This window comes from Pogoniulus pusillus, chromosome 3 (genome assembly GCF_015220805.1).
Source record: "Pogoniulus pusillus isolate bPogPus1 chromosome 3, bPogPus1.pri, whole genome shotgun sequence".
Taxonomy (NCBI): domain Eukaryota; kingdom Metazoa; phylum Chordata; class Aves; order Piciformes; family Lybiidae; genus Pogoniulus; species Pogoniulus pusillus.
In genome coordinates, this window is record NC_087266.1 from 12,028,430 (window position 1) to 12,044,012 (window position 15,583).

At 45.4% G+C, this 15,583-nt stretch overlaps 1 protein-coding gene across 1 annotated transcript in view; it reads right to left on the minus strand.

Moving 5' to 3' along the window:
- The window catches only part of MAML2 (mastermind like transcriptional coactivator 2), a 247,240-nt gene that overhangs the window by 170,159 nt on the left and 61,498 nt on the right, over positions 1-15,583 (minus strand). The gene's annotated exons all lie outside the window — the stretch shown is intronic.

Consider the following 15,583-nt stretch of genomic DNA (forward strand, 5'->3'; position numbering starts at 1 on the left):
TGGGGATATCTGAAAAAAAAAAAAAAAAAAAAAAAAAAAAAAAAAAAACCAGGCTAGGGAACTGAGTAAAAAAAAAAAATATAAAAGACAAAGCCAAAACCATTTACAAGGCAGTGAGACCTCTAAAGACAACCAGAAGTCTAAATGCAGGGACAAAGCGGAAAAATGCATACAACAGACAATGTGTGGCATCTTCTTCCATTTTCACAGTATCACAGTATCACCAAGGTTGGAAGAGACCTCACAGATCATCAAGTCCAACCCTTTACCACAGAGCTCAAGGCTAGACCATGGCACCAAGTGCCATGTCCAATTCTGCCTTGAACAGCTCAGGGGTGACCTTATTGCTGTCTACAACTACCTGAGGGGTGGTTGTGGCCAGGGGGAGGTTGCTCTCTTCTCTCAGGTGGCCAGCACCAGAACGAGAGGACACAGCCTCAGGCTGCGCCAGGGGAGATTTAGGCTGGAGATGAGGAGAAAGTTCTTCACTGAGAGAGTCATTGGACACTGGAATGGGCTGCCCGGGGAGGTGGTGGAGTCGCCGTCCCTGGAGGTAGTTGTAGACAGCAATAAGGTCACCCCTGAGCCTCCTCTTCTCCAGGCTAAACAATCCCAGCTCCCTCAGCCTCTCCTTGTAGGGCTGTGCTCAAGGTCTCTCACCAGCCTTGTCGCCCTTCTCTGGACACGCTCAAGCATCTCAATGTCCCTCCTAAACTGGGGGGCCCAGAACTGAACACAGTACTCAAGGTGTGGTCTAACCAGTGCAGAGTACAGGGGCAGAATGACCTCCCTGCTCCTGCTGGCCACACCATTCCTGATGCAGGCCAGGATGCCATTGGCTCTCTTGGCCACCTGGGCACACTGCTGGCTCATGTTCAGGCGGGTATCAATCAGCACTCCCAGATCCCTCTCTGTCTGGCTGCTCTCCAGCCACTCTGACCCCAGCCTGTATCTCTGCATGGGGTTGTTGTGGCCAAAGTGCAGCACCCTGCACTTGGAGCTATTGAACCCCATCCCATTGGACTCTGCCCATCTGTCCAGGCAGTCAAGGTCCCGCTGCAGAGCCCTTCTGCCCTCCAACCCAGCCACATCTGCCCCCAGCTTGGTGTCATCTGCAAACTTGCTGATGACTGACTCGATGCCCTCATCCAGATCATCTATGAAGATGTTAAAGAGGATGGGGCCCAGCACAGATCCCTGAGGGACACCACTAGTGACAGCTGCCAGCTGGATGTGGCACCATTCACCACCACTCTCTGGGCTCGGCCCTCCAGCCAGTTCCTAACCCAGCACAGAGTGTTGCCATCCATTTTGACTTACCCATGTGTGAGATGGGCAAGAGCAGTGGTATGTGTGGTTCATTTAATATGGAAAGCACATGGCTCACATGAAGCATATGGCTCACATGAAGCATATGACTAAGTGTCACACGCAGGTAAATCCCTGAGCAACATACAGAAGTGTCTACAGCTATAAAAGCAATTAATTCACATCAAGTCAAGGATCCCTGCCTCATGTGCCACAGCAGCCACAAAATGTGAGGTGCCTGGGGAAGAAGCAGCCTAACAGGAGTTTTTGTAGATGACATTTGCCATGCTTTTACAACAGCTATAAATACAAGCCAAAAAGCCATAAATTCCATCTGTGCTCACAGCTGAAGGAGACACCAGTAACTCGGTCTCCTCTTCTGTGAGACAGGAGAAAATGTCAAGAATGAACACTGTGATTTTCTAGAAAGTAAGATAATGTGGAAGAGAAGCCAGAGAATCATAGAATCATTTGGGTTGGTAAAGATCTCTAGGATCACTGAGTCCAACTGTCAACCTGACACCACTGTAGGCATTAAATCATGTCCCAAAGTGCCATGTCTACAAGTGTTTTCAATACCTCTAGGGATGGTGACTCCACCACCTCAGCAGGAAGCCTTTTCCAATACCTGAGCACTCTTTCAGGAAAGAATTTTTTCTTAGTATCCAATCTAAACCCACCCCTGCCACAACCTGAGGCCATTTCCTCTCATTCTATCACTTGATGCTAAGAAGAGACCAACACCCACCTCACTTCAACTCTCCTTTCAGGTAGTTGTAGAGAGCAAAAAAGCCTCCTCTCGATTTCTTCTCCAGGCTAAACAACCCCAGTTCCCTCAGCCACTCCTCATAAAGCTTGTTCTCTAGACTCTTCATCATCTCTCTGGATGTGCTCCAGCACTCAATGTCCTTCCTGTAGTGCGTGGCTCAAAACTGAACACAGTACTTGAGGTGTGCCCTCACCAATGCAGAGTACAGAGAGACAATCACTTCCCTACTCCTGCTGGCCACACTGTTCCAGATAGAGGCCAGGATGCTGTTGGCCTTCTTGACCAGCTGGACACTGCTGGCTCATGTTCAGCTGTCTGTCAGTCAGCACCCCAAGGTTCTTTTCTGCCAGGTAGCCTTCCAGCCACTCTTCCTCAAGCCTGTAGTTTACCTGTGGTTGTTGTGACAAAAGTTTAGGACCCAGCACTTGGTCTTGTTAAAACTCATACAGTTGAATTCAGCCCATTGATCCAGCTCGTCCAGTTCCCTCTGCAGAGCCTTCCTACCCTCAAGCAGATCAGTACTCCCTCCCAGGTTGGATGATGCACACAGTCTCCTCATCCAGATCTTTAGATAAAGATATTAAAGAGAACTGGCCCCAGCACTGAGCCCTGGGAAACACCACTTGCGACCATCTGCCAACTGGATTTAACTTTCACTATCCCTCTTCAGCCCCATACATCCAGCCAGCCTTCTAGCCAATGAAGAATCCACCCACCCAAGTCACAAGCAGCCAGTTTCTTCAAGAGGATGCTGTGGGTTTGCCTCATCTCTGCCCACATTACTCACCAGGCTGCATTTTAGGGAGAGACTGTGGATAGCCTCCCAAGCTTTAACACTCCCTGAAACCTTTCGTTCTGCCCAATGAACTGTTAGGATATGGCAAAAGGCAGCCTGGGAGTGCTGGCTCCCACAGCCAGGGCTCCCTACTCGAGTAAGAGGTTGTCCCATCTGCAGGAAGCCAGCAAACTCTCCACCACTGCCAACCAGATGTCTTTCCTAATATCCTCTTATGCTCAGTGCTGTCCTGGTTTTGCTGGGAGAGAATCACAGGCTGCCCATGGGCTGCAGGCCGTTAGTGGTTCTGAGTCAGCCAACCTCACAGGTCCATGAGCACCATTCTTAGAATAAGAAGGAATTTTGCTGAGGAGAGGGGGAAGCCTTGCTCTCACCCTCTTCTAGAGGACTGCCTTCCTGTTTAGCATGACTGCTGCACCTGACTATAATTTTATGTGTCTTGTACTGACATTAGTATTAATTTGGCTCTTTCATGAAATCCATTTTCATTTCAACCTGTGGGTCTCCTCTCCTTTCCCTGATTCCCCTTCTCTGCTGTGGAGTGGCCATGGGGTGATAGAGTAACTGCTGTAGTGTAGCCCCAGATACATGCTAAATGTAGATAAGTGCTTGAACTGACAGTAAGCCCCCAGCAGATCTCCATCCTTCAGTTTCAGCAGCTGGCATCTCCAAGTTTTAGGTTGGCAAATTTCACTGGAAAGCAGGTAAGGACACTTTCCCCCCTGCCATCTTCTCAAGGCGGTGGTGGTGGTAGACAACTAAGGGAGATCTGTCCCCCTGAGTTTTCCTACCTGCTTGTGTTTGATGGCTACATGGATCAAGCTATGGCCAGTCTCAAGTGACTCACTAGATTGCCAAGAGCTGTTCTAAGAAAATAAATGAAGGAGGAGACAACAGGAAAGCATTCTAACTATGGCAGTGGATTAATTCTGAGATGGGTGCTGACGTATCTCAAAGTAGAAAAAGGACTCTACAGTGATAACACATGGCAGTGAATCGTAGAGGTTTTACCTCATTCTGCTTCTGTAGGCTGTTCTCAGAAATGCCTAAGGTAGGGTTAACAAAGAGCACTCTAATACAGGCTGATCCCTTCTCTTGCTGGAGGCCTGCACCCTCCCCTTCTGACTTGTTCCTTATTCACAGAGTGAAATATCTCCTTTCAGAAGGAAATATATCAGATCAAGGACTGGAGATTTTCAGTATGTGTATTCTGCACACTTCTGAACACTAACAACAATGCTGCAACTCTGTAAGGATATACACATTTAAACCAGCATCAAAACTCCTTTTTATGGCCAAGATTTAAAATGTTGAATGCATTAGAGGAGAGAAACATTTGCACTGTGTTTCTTATTGTTGGTTGGTCTTTCTGTAAGTGCTTTCAACACCACCAAATTAGTCCAGAAGTGGTTCAAAGCAGCTAAAGGGGGCTTTGGAGGACTTGGTGTCAGCTGGCATTCTAATGAGAATTAGACAATCGGAAATAGACAGCTCTGAGGCCAAACAATTAGCCAGACAATTAAAAGGCTCTACTGTACAGGGTTTTATGTGGGATAGGATAATGCATCCGCAATATTTGTGCTAATAAGGTAGACGGATAAGAATGAAGTTAATTTCCCTTCTCAGCAGCTAAATGAACAGATCACTCCATTTTAGTCAAGCCCAAAAGGATGTGATTTTCTTTCCCTGATTGGGGGAAAATGAAGGTAAAAGTAAGAAATGGAAATGGCAGTCTCTGGCTTTGGAAATAAAGCTGGATATTCAATGGATATGTGACCTGCAGAAGTCCAGTGATGCCTTGCTCTGCCTTGTCTCCTGCCTTCTGCAAATGCCACTTTCACGTGTATTGTGGCTAACTCTCTTCTCATTCTCAGTTTGGATTTTTTCCTATGTACAGGATAAGACCATTATACCAATTTATTTTAGTGTTTTTGATAATATGTTGCTCACTGTGGGTCAGAGGTATGAGAATTTAACGTAGAAAATGAAACCAGGGAAGAATGTAGACATGAACTGTCACTAGTGCAAAATACACAGGTAATTTTCCTGCATTTGGAGAAAATGTATGATTCAGCACACCATGCAGTGTAGAGGGTGAGCCTGACCCTGGAAAGAAACCCTTCCTGACCAGAGTGTCCCCCTGAGAATGAAGTACAGTGAACTATGGAAGAGACACAGGCTGGAGGCCAGAGTGATCCCAGAAACGTGCCCAACTCCAGAAGGCTTATTTTCCCCCTATATTCTGAAATCCTATACCTCTCTAACCCTACAGCAGAGCCATGCCATGCCAAGAGGCAGACAAAGATCCAAATCCCATTACCCATTCAGTTTTGCATGGGGCTGGCTCTGCAGCATCTTGTACTAGTGCTTGCAGTCTCCCTTATGGCAAAACCCTTTGAACTTTAACATCCACCTGGGCTATGCAGAAATGTACCCAAGCCCCACAGCAAAAAGCAGATGCTACCAAATTGGTGCAGTGGACATGGTTCATTCACCTGGACGTGGCCTTGGGCAGCTGGCTATAGATGACCCTGCTTGTGCAAGGGGGCTGGACCAAATGACATACCGAGGCCCCTTTCAGCCTTGACCACCACATTAGTGTGTGGCTCTGTGATGTGATATGCAACACTGTGATGTAAATCAGTGGCTTCAAAAAGGCTTCAAACACTTTCACCTCTGGGAGGAAGGGAGGGCTTCGAGCTTGCAGAGATGTGCCTAAAAGCCCCATTCAAAACACACACACACACACACAGAGCCATTTGAGGTTTCTGGTTCCCTGTACTATCTTCTCCTCTCCTTCAGACAGCACAGCTTGCTGCCAGAGCCTGCTGTCACGCTTTACATTAGGTTACTGGCTTCTGCGGTGTACCAGCAGTCATGTGTTGCTATTTAGCAGAGAGCACCACCAAACCAGTGAAAATGTGCTATTTTGGTTTGGTGTCTACTTGCAGTTACAGAAAAACAGAAGGAAGTTGTCATACATTGAATGCTCAGGAAAACAAGCCACATGGAAAATGAGCCACTGGCCCATTTTACAGTGGAGCACACTTTTTTTTGCTGTGATTGTAGGGAGTTTTGTATCCTTAAGGTTCATCATCTATGCATGGGATGGGTCAGACATGGTCATCTTTCCATGCTGCCCCTTTGTCTCCTCCCTCTTGCCCAAAAAAGCCACCTGAGTGGACTCAGTATCAGACATTCAGAGGCAAATGCATTTGCAACACATCGGCATGGCTCAGTTCAGTCTATAATTACCACATTATGGCTTCACCCAAGCTATTTCTCCCGTAACGCCCAGATGTACCAATTACTTCTCCTCTACAATGAAAATAGATGGGAAACAGGTGACAAGCCCTGTTTGTAGTAGAGGGAAGAAAAGAAGGTTTGGGCTAATCAGAAAATGGCCCTGACAAGAAGCCTGTATCAGAACAGCGTGATGAAGGTGCCTGGCAGTCTCCACTGTCTGGCAGGTCTGACGAAGAAGATCACAGAGCTGACTATCAATTTGATATACTGCATCAGGCATCCTTACTATTAACCAAAAGATCTTCTTGGCCACTGGAAACTGGAAGCATGTGTCTGAGGCTGTATTTCCATCTTGCCAGCCCTGGCACCATGAACTGTGGCCAAGTTCTTCTCTATCAAGTGCCTCACTTTCCAGAGCAACCCTGAGCAGGAGGCCCCTTTGGAGGATCAGGTGTACACTGGAGTCCTTACCCTTCCCTACTCTGTTTTTAATAAGGCTTTTTTTTTTTTTTTTTTATGTTTGCTCCCTGTTTCTTGCTCATTCTCTGAGCAAGCACATGTGGAGCTGAGGATCTCCATGGTGCAAAGATGACTATTCAATGGGAGCCTTAGGGGCTCAGCTGCCTCTTTCTTGGGCACACAGAGACCAGGGCAGAAATGAAAGATGTAAGTAGCATCTCTCTGGATGATGGGAAATTGCATTTTTGACCAAAAAAAGCCTTTTCCAATGACTGCTGTATCCGAATTGGGTAGGTGAACAGTTCTGTTCAAAAATTCCTGACTGTGCCAAAACCCCATGGAGAGCAGGCAATGTTTTCCTCCATTTGAAATAATTCTGCACTCACAAGCAGCAAATAGGGAAAATTTTACCAGGTTGGCATGCAGAAGGCTGATATTAGTACTAGCATTGCTGCTTACAAGCTGCAGCACTAGTTACACACAGCTACATCAAAGGGCTTCAAGGATGCATTCACCCTACCTGACATACAACTGAAAGCCACGTAATTTTGTGCTTTGTGTACATAGCATCCTCACTAACAAGAATGAAGCAGACTGTCAGTGCAGTGGTGGGAAGGTTAACAGAGTTACAGTCATAAAATCACAAAACTGTCAGAGCTGGAAGGGACCTCAAGGATCATCTTGTTCCAGCCCCCCTGCCGTGGGCAGGGACACCTCACACTAGATCATGTTGCTCAGAGCCCCATCCAGCCTGGCCTTAAAGACCTTCAGGGATGGAGCTTCCACCACCTCCCTGGGCAACCTGCTACTACATAAAAGAACACATTCTTAAGCCCCATGTGCAAAAGCCACTGCCTCACAGCAAATACATTTAAATGTGAGGGCTTTTTCTGCTGTGGCATCATTACCATTATGAATGATGCTGTAGCACTTCTACTAGTATGTGGAGAAGTGTCACTCACATATGACTAACAGACAGCTGTTAATCATTTACACGATTAACATGTTGGTGCATCCCCCACAGTGACTCAGTCACATTTGTCAACTTGCATTTGTTTGTTTTATTTTAAGCAGCTCTAGCAACAAGATGCATGAAGCCTCGCTGTGAGTTAGCAGTGCAGTTATCCAAAGGACTGAATCATGAGTCCTCTGTGAGCATCTCTGAAGGATTCACTGGAAACGTGGCTGAAGAGCTCACACAATCAGCAGTGGTTTCTGGATGGGTTTTGACATGCTGCCTGTAACCAGATGAGACCCAAGTCCTCCTGAAATCAGTGGAAAAGCCTAAATGGTCATAATTTTACCCAGTAAGATCCAAAAATGCCTACTACTCAAGGATATTTACTACAAAGAGGGCCAAGCTCCCCAGCTTTTGTTTTCCCTTAAATTTAGCTATCATTGCCTAGGTTTCCCCATTGTGTGGCTTTGGCTTCTGAGCCCATCTGCTACACTTCAGGGTATGTTTTCATTGTGGTGCGTGGGCTCTTGGCTCATTAATGTGGTGTTAATGGAATATGGCAGCTAGAGCCTTCCTCCACTCACTGATAAGATGTGCCTTCCGCAAGGAGGTTTGCCCACAGCAGATTCAGCAGCCGAAGCATTTATCTGCCGTGAAGTGTGTTAATAACCATTGGGTTATAATTACCAAATCTCAATATTTACAAAAAACCAGCCTCTCTATTGTGCAGCTAATAGCACAGTCTTGAATGTACAAAATGCCAATTTGCTATGAATGAAGAGCTGCTTGCTAAAATTCAAAAGCAATTAAACTGTAAGCAGTAGCTGACATTTAACAATTATAACTGTTTACCAAGGAGCTGCCACTTACTGGGCACAGTTCTGGTGGTAAAGATGCTCTGTAGGACAAAAGGACATTGGGAGCCTCCCCCCACCTACAGAGAGGATTAGGGCATGCCGTGCCTCAGTTGGAAGACAAACAATTTTCAATCCTCTAGCTATAAGGAGGATTTTTTTTATGATGAGAGTGGTGAAACACTGGCAAAGGTTGCCCAGAAAGGTAGTAGACGTCCCATCCCTGGAAACACTCAAGTCATGTTGGATGTGGGTCTGAATCATAGAATCAACCAGGTTAGAAGAGACCTCCAAGATCATCCAGCCCAACCTATCCCCCAGCCCTATCCAGTCAACTGGACCAATGCATGAAGTGCCTCATCCAGTCTTTTCTTGAACACCTCCAGGGACGGTGGCTCCACCACCTGATGTGGTTAAAGCTATCCCTGCTCATTGCAGGGGGTTGGACTAGATGATCTTTAAAGGTTTCTCCCAACCCAAACTATTCTACAGTTTTATGATTTGAGTTGTCTCAAACAACTGTCTGGCAGCAGATCCCATCTCATCTTCTTCAGCTGCTCTGATATGGGATCAGGTTGTGTGCTGAACAGAGGAGATGGCTCCTCTCTTTTCTACAACTAAAGAGAGGGAAGGCACTCAAAATGTTTAATGTGCACATCATTTAATGTGTTATGTGTCTTTACTGCAAAAGTAAGAGATTTGTCCCTCCAAAATTGATATGCTACCTCACAGCAGTAATTCTAATTACTATTTACCCAAATAAACAGAAATGGGCAAAGATACTTTTTTTATTGTTACTCCTTAGAAAGCTTTGGTGTTGATGACCCAAAGTTCCATTTTTTTTTTTGTCATCCTCAAAGAAATAAAAAGTTCTACTCAACTTGGGTCAAATAGAAAGTTCTTCATTCAACTTAAACTGAAACATTTTTGTTTTCCTAGAAGGACTCTTCTTTCTTACTGTTCTTTACCATTACAAAACTGAGACAAATTTCAACCCCAAACTTTTGTTTCCTAGTAACAAAACCAAGCACTTCAGTGATTTAAAAAATGTCAAGATGTGTCTGCTCTGCCACCACCAAACTCATTTGTTACATTTCATGAGAATTAGTAAAAAGCTTTCATTGATCCAAAAGTGGCAGCAAGGATTCTTGTGCCTTGGAATTTCATGTCAGCCTCCAGAAAGAAGCCTTAATCTGCCTTATCCCAGAGCACTCTGGAAAAGGTGGCTGTAAGGCTTCCCCCAGTGGATTTATATAATGGGATGGTCACCTGTAGAAACTTTACACTGAATTAAATGCATGAGCAAAAGGTGTCCTGGCTACCATGGCAGACCTATGGATATTGTTCTTACCCCAAAGATCTGCACAGGAGACACTTGGTGCAGGATGGGACCCAGACCCATCCAGCAGCCAAACCACGCTGACTATACAGAAGAGGAAACCTGGCAACCTTTAGGCCCTCACCTTTCCTCCAAAAGCCTCCCCAACTGGGATGTAGTGCCATGGGTATCTCTGCATACAGCTTATCCTGATTATTGTTTCTCTGCTTCAGTCAGATCCTGCATTTGCCCTGAGAAGTGCAAATCCAGGACTATGCCTTTGGGCTTTAGGCAGCTTTTGAAGCCCTTCTTTTTCCATTTTCCCTACTCCCATATAGCCTGCAGCACAGTGCTGTGTCCCAGGAGCACAGCCCAGCATCTGACCTTTGCTGACAAGCAGTGGTGTGAGCATAAGCTGTTCAAGACAGTTCCGGTGCCTACTCTAAGTTTTTGGATAGGAAAAAATCCACTTTTGTTAATAGTCATTACAGCTAGGGATTAAGTTCTCTATCTCTCGGCACATTTGGTAACTATCTACTTAACAAAATGGTGAAAAAGAGAAGCCTCAATTCTCCAGAGTTGCCTCCCTCAGCTTGTTTATCACTGTGTTGCAATGGCTCTGTGGTTGTGAAATCTCAAGCCGAAAACTCGAAAGGAAATTTCTAGTGACAAGCTTTCCTTGAGGCTGTAAGCAAAGAGAATTCACTAGGAGGAGGAAGGAAGAGAAGCAGAAAACGTCAAAATTAACACGTGTGGCTTGTGCATACACTCACACTCACACACACAAACCACTCACACACGCACACACGCTGCTCTTACAGAGCTGTGCTGAGGGAAAAAAAAGGGGGGGCAACAAAAAAAGCCCCAGGGATTTTTTTGCATGGATAACCATCTTGATCTAATGCTCCCTACAGTCAGGAGTTTTCTCAGACTGCAACAGAAGTCAGATTGTACTTTTATGCAGTCCATTTCATCTGCTGTGCCCTGAAAATTCTTTACCCTTTCTACACCTGCTTGTGCAAACTCCAAAACATGGCTCTCTAGGAGTTCTCAGATGTTTGCTAATAGGCAACATATTCGCTTAAAAGAAAAAGAATGAATAATGAATTTAAAAGAAACCTCCGAGCCAACCGTACTAATGGCTTTTTACCTGTAGCACCAAGAGCTTGTATATTCTGGCTTCGTGTTAAAAAGCATGCTGATTAAACCATAATATTATGTTTTGATCTAGCCCACAGCTGAATGAATTACTGGCAGGAAACGCAGCTCATGAATTCAATCAAAAATCCTTTCATTTGTCACAGCCGCTTCCTGTCCGTCTTTCAAACATCTGCTTCTCTTGTTCGCAACAGAAAAAGTCTTTGTTAAAATAATAAGTATTCGCCAATCCCTTCCTCAAATAAAGTGAGCAGTTTCTCAATGAAACATGAGTTCCTCCCCAATTCGAGTTTGTTTTACCTATCTTTAATAGCTTCCTCGTACCCCTCTCTTTCTTTCCGCTTTGAAATTCTGGCAAATCTCAAGCTGACAGAAGAAGGCACTTCCAAAGCATGAGCTCAGGCTCCCCTCGGCCTTTCTGCCAACAGGACCCAGCGTTTGGGATACTTGGTTGCAATCCCTGCCAAGAACCTCTCCAGCTCCTTAAATGGAGTCTACTTCCTCCCCGAGGAGGCCAAGCAGCCATCCAGCATCCCAGGGCAGAGGTTTTTCTCCCGTGCACAAGAAACTGCAGCTGGATGAGCATGCACTTGTGTAAATGTCACCAGCTCTTTTTCATCAGCCTTGGAGCAATGCATGTAGCTTCTCCTGGTCAGACATCTGGGCTAGGAGAGAAACCAAGAACTTCTTTCTTAACTCTCAATTCTAGTCATTGCAATGACCGCTGGGTGGTATCTCGGATCTAGGCTACTCAGTCAGCTATTTGTGCAAGTGATAGATATCAGCTGTCCTTAGATGTCTCACAAATCCACAATCAACACCCTGGTGTTTATGTGCATGTTTGGTGCTATCAGCAACTCCACATTTCTTTACAATCTTCTGCAGAGAAGAAAAACAGTCTTCCAGTGCATTTTTAAATCCCTGCTTTGAAGTAAACCCCTTTCTTTGCTATATACTTCTTAAGAGGTGATTGATTATTTGCTCTCTGTAACTCTTCTGAAAGCACTCAGTGTTTCTAATACTTGACAATCCATTCCCCAGCATCAACAAGCAGCTAACTCGAGGATGAAGTCTAATAGTTACCTAATAAACCTTCATAGCAAACAGAAAACCCACCAGTGCAGGTTTTAGGCTGGCAAGTTTAGGGCCGGAGAAGAAGCAGCTGCATTAGAAAGAACCAGTAGTACCTCCATGGGTCTGCCTGCAAGATTGTTCACAACGTGTGCCAACCCTGTACCTCTTCCCAAAGCTATTGTAGTAGTTTAAGGCTTATTGGAATCACAGAATCACAGAATGTTGGACACTGGAACGGGCTGCCTGAGGAGGTGGTGGAGTCGCCATCCCTGGGGCTGTTCAAGGCAAGGTTGGACGTGGCACTTGGTGCCATGGTCTAGCCATGAGCTCTGTGGTAAAGGGTTGGACTTGATGATCTGTGAGGTCTCTTCCAATCCTAATAATACTGTGATACTGTGAAAACTCTAGGAAGAGAGATCAGAACTTTCCTGAAAGTTCAGTGCAGAATGTCAATAAATGATAGCATTGGTTGTCTGTATCATCCATTGGTTTGCCAATTGGTATAAAAAGCCAATATACAAATCATTTTGCTCTCTTGGCTTTTGGGCACTGGCTCTGCTGCTGTTCTTTTGCCTCTCTGACTCCTCCACACCACGTACTAACCCTTTTCCAGATAACATGTGAGCTTTGCAGGTTTTTTGTCTGTGGGGGAGAGATGAAGATGGCATTGGCTCCTTCTGGGCTTTCTTTGTCCAGGGGAGAAGACTGGGATTCTCTATTATTTCTAAATTGCATATAATTGAAATTCCATGTGCATATATTTTATATATATATATATATATATATATATATAAATATATATATATATATATATATATGCTTGTACATTTTGCTTTGAGGTAAATCTAGCTTTATCTTACTGCCAAGCCATCTGAGCTGGTCTGGTAAATTTTATTGGGAGTGGGGGTGAAATTTCCCAACCCATCACACATCCTGAGTGACTGAAGTGGGCAGAGCAGGGCCAGACAGCTATTTTGTGAGAAGCAGAGCTGAAGTATTCTTCCACATTTTGAGGAAGCGGAAAAAACAAGCCAGCCCAATTAGCACTTTCTCATGGTGTTTTGCATCATGTGAACTTTCAAAACGTGAGACACTGCTTGCAAGTGACTGAAAGCTAAGACTGCATGTGAAATAGTCTGACAGCAGACAGGAGCAGAAAATGTTTAGGGATACTTGGATGATCATCTTCTAGTATTCCGATGACTACTCTTTTGCTTTCTAATTTTCCACTGTGTGCTTTTTAAAGAAACAAAAAGTAATTGTTTTTGAAATAGAGATTACTTTTCTTGCTGGAGAACCTTTTACTTTATTGATGACCTGGATGAGGGGATTGAGTCCAGCATCAGTAAGTTTGCAGATGACACCAAGCTAGGAGCTTGATCTGTTGGAAGGTAGGAGAGCCCTGCAGAGGGACCTGGACAGCCTGGATGGGTGGGCAGAGGCCAATGGGATGACATATAACAAAGCCAAGTGCAGGGTTCTGCACTTTGGCCACAACAACCCCAAGCAGCACTACAGGCTGGGGACAGAGTGGCTGAAGAGCAGCCAAGAGGAGAGAGACCTGGGGGTACTGGTAGATAGTAGCTGAAGATGAGCCAGCAGTGTACTCAGGTGGCCAAGAGAGCCAATGGCATCCTGGCCTGCATCAGGAACAGTGTGGCCAGTAGGACAAGGGAGGTTATTCTGCCCCTGTACTCAGCACTGGTCAGGCCACACTTTGAGTATTGTGTCCAGTTCTGGGCTCCTCAATTCAAGAGAGATGTTGAGGTGCTGGAATGTGTCCAGAGAAGGGCAACAAGGCTGGTGAGAGGCCTGGAACATAAACCCTATGAGGAGAGGCTGAAGGATCTGGGGGTGTTTAGCCTGGAGAAGAGGAGGCTCAGGGGTGACCTCATTGCTGTCTACAAATACCTGAAGGGACATTGTAGCTAGGTGGGGGTTGGTCTCTTCTCCCAGGCAGCCAGCAACAGAACAAGGGGACACAGTCTCAAGTTGTGCCGGGGGAAGTATAGGCTGGCTGGACGTTAGGAGGAAGTTCTTGCCAGAGAGAGTGATTGGCATTGGAATGGGCTGCCCAGGGAGGTGGTGGAGTCACTGTCCCTGGAGGTGTTCAAGAAAAGCCTGGATGAGGCACTTAGTGCCATGGTCTAGTTGACTGGATAGGGCTGGGTGATAGGTTGGACTGGATGATCTTGGAGGTCTCTTCCAACCTGGTTGATTCTATGATTCTGTACTATGATACTGCTTCACCTCACTGTGTCTAAATAGAAGTGATGTAAATAAGGATTATCCCAAACTCTAAGAATTCCTACAATGAATCAGCCAAAAAGGTTTCAGTGTCCCATCTCCAGCCTGCACTGACAACAGTGGGGGACAGGATGGGAACGGGGTAAACATATAGGTGTATTTTTTCCCTGTATTTTCCACCAACTGCCAGCTGTTTGTAGCTTAGGAATCTTCACAGAGCTGGGGTATTTGCACTTCATGGCTATCAATGTATTTTTCTTCCTGAGATACATTTAACTCTTTTTTTTTCACCTTGCAGATTTTTAGCATCACACAGCGAAAAGTCCCCTGGTGTGGCTGCCTGTCTGAAGCCTGGCACCACCTCATCATGTTGAATGCCTCGTGGGTCTTGTATTGAAAGAAAGAGCCTAAACTGCTTCCTGCTGACTCATGAGAGGGCTCATGGTTTTCAGCATCTCTGTTGTGTTTTCTCATTTATTCCCTTTTCTGACAAAGACATCTCAAACATCTAGACTTTGTCCTATTCTTTGGGTTATCCTTGAAGCTTTTGTACATTTTCATTTCTAATACGTCCTTTCTGAGAAGGAAAGACAGAAATAGTGAATTTGTATGGCTCTGGTTTGCTTCTTTTTTTCCTAGTAAGTCCCAGTGTTTGATAAGGCCTACAAAGTGTGGCTGAGGGAGCTGGGGTTGTTCAGCCTGGAGAAGAGGAGGCTCAAGGGAGAACTCATTGCTCTCTAGAACTACCTGAAACAGGGTTGTAGCCAGTCAGGTCTCTTCTCCCAGGCACCCAGTGACAGAACATGAGGACAGTCTCAAACTGCACCAGGGCAGATTTAGGCTGGACATTAGGAAGAAATTATTCACGGAAAGAGTGATTGCCCATTGGAATGGGCTGCCTGGGGAGGTGGTGGAATCACTATCCCTGGAGGTATTTAAAAGGAGGCTGGATGAGGCACTTAGTGCCACAGTTTAGTTAATTAGAAGGGTTAGGTGATAGGTTGGATTCAATGATCCTAGAGGTCTTTTCCAACCGGGTTAATTCTGTGATTCTGTGACTGGGTTTTCAGGAACAAGTTGCTGTTTTCCCAGAGCTATTACAGTTCTGAGATCTCATTCCTGAACAGACACAGCTAACTCAGTCTATCAGCTGGCATCTACACTTAGTAGTTTTTCCCATGCACAACACTTCACATTTATCTAAATTAATCTCGTCTGCTCTTTTATTGCCTCACTCCTAACTCTAGTGAGTGCCTTCTGCAAGTCTTCACAGTCAACTTTCAGTTTTATTACCCTTAACAGCTTACTATCAATAGCAAACATTGCCACTTCACTATCCATCCTCTTTCCCAGATCACTGAGAGACAGGAGACTGCTCCAGTCCTGCGCCCATTTC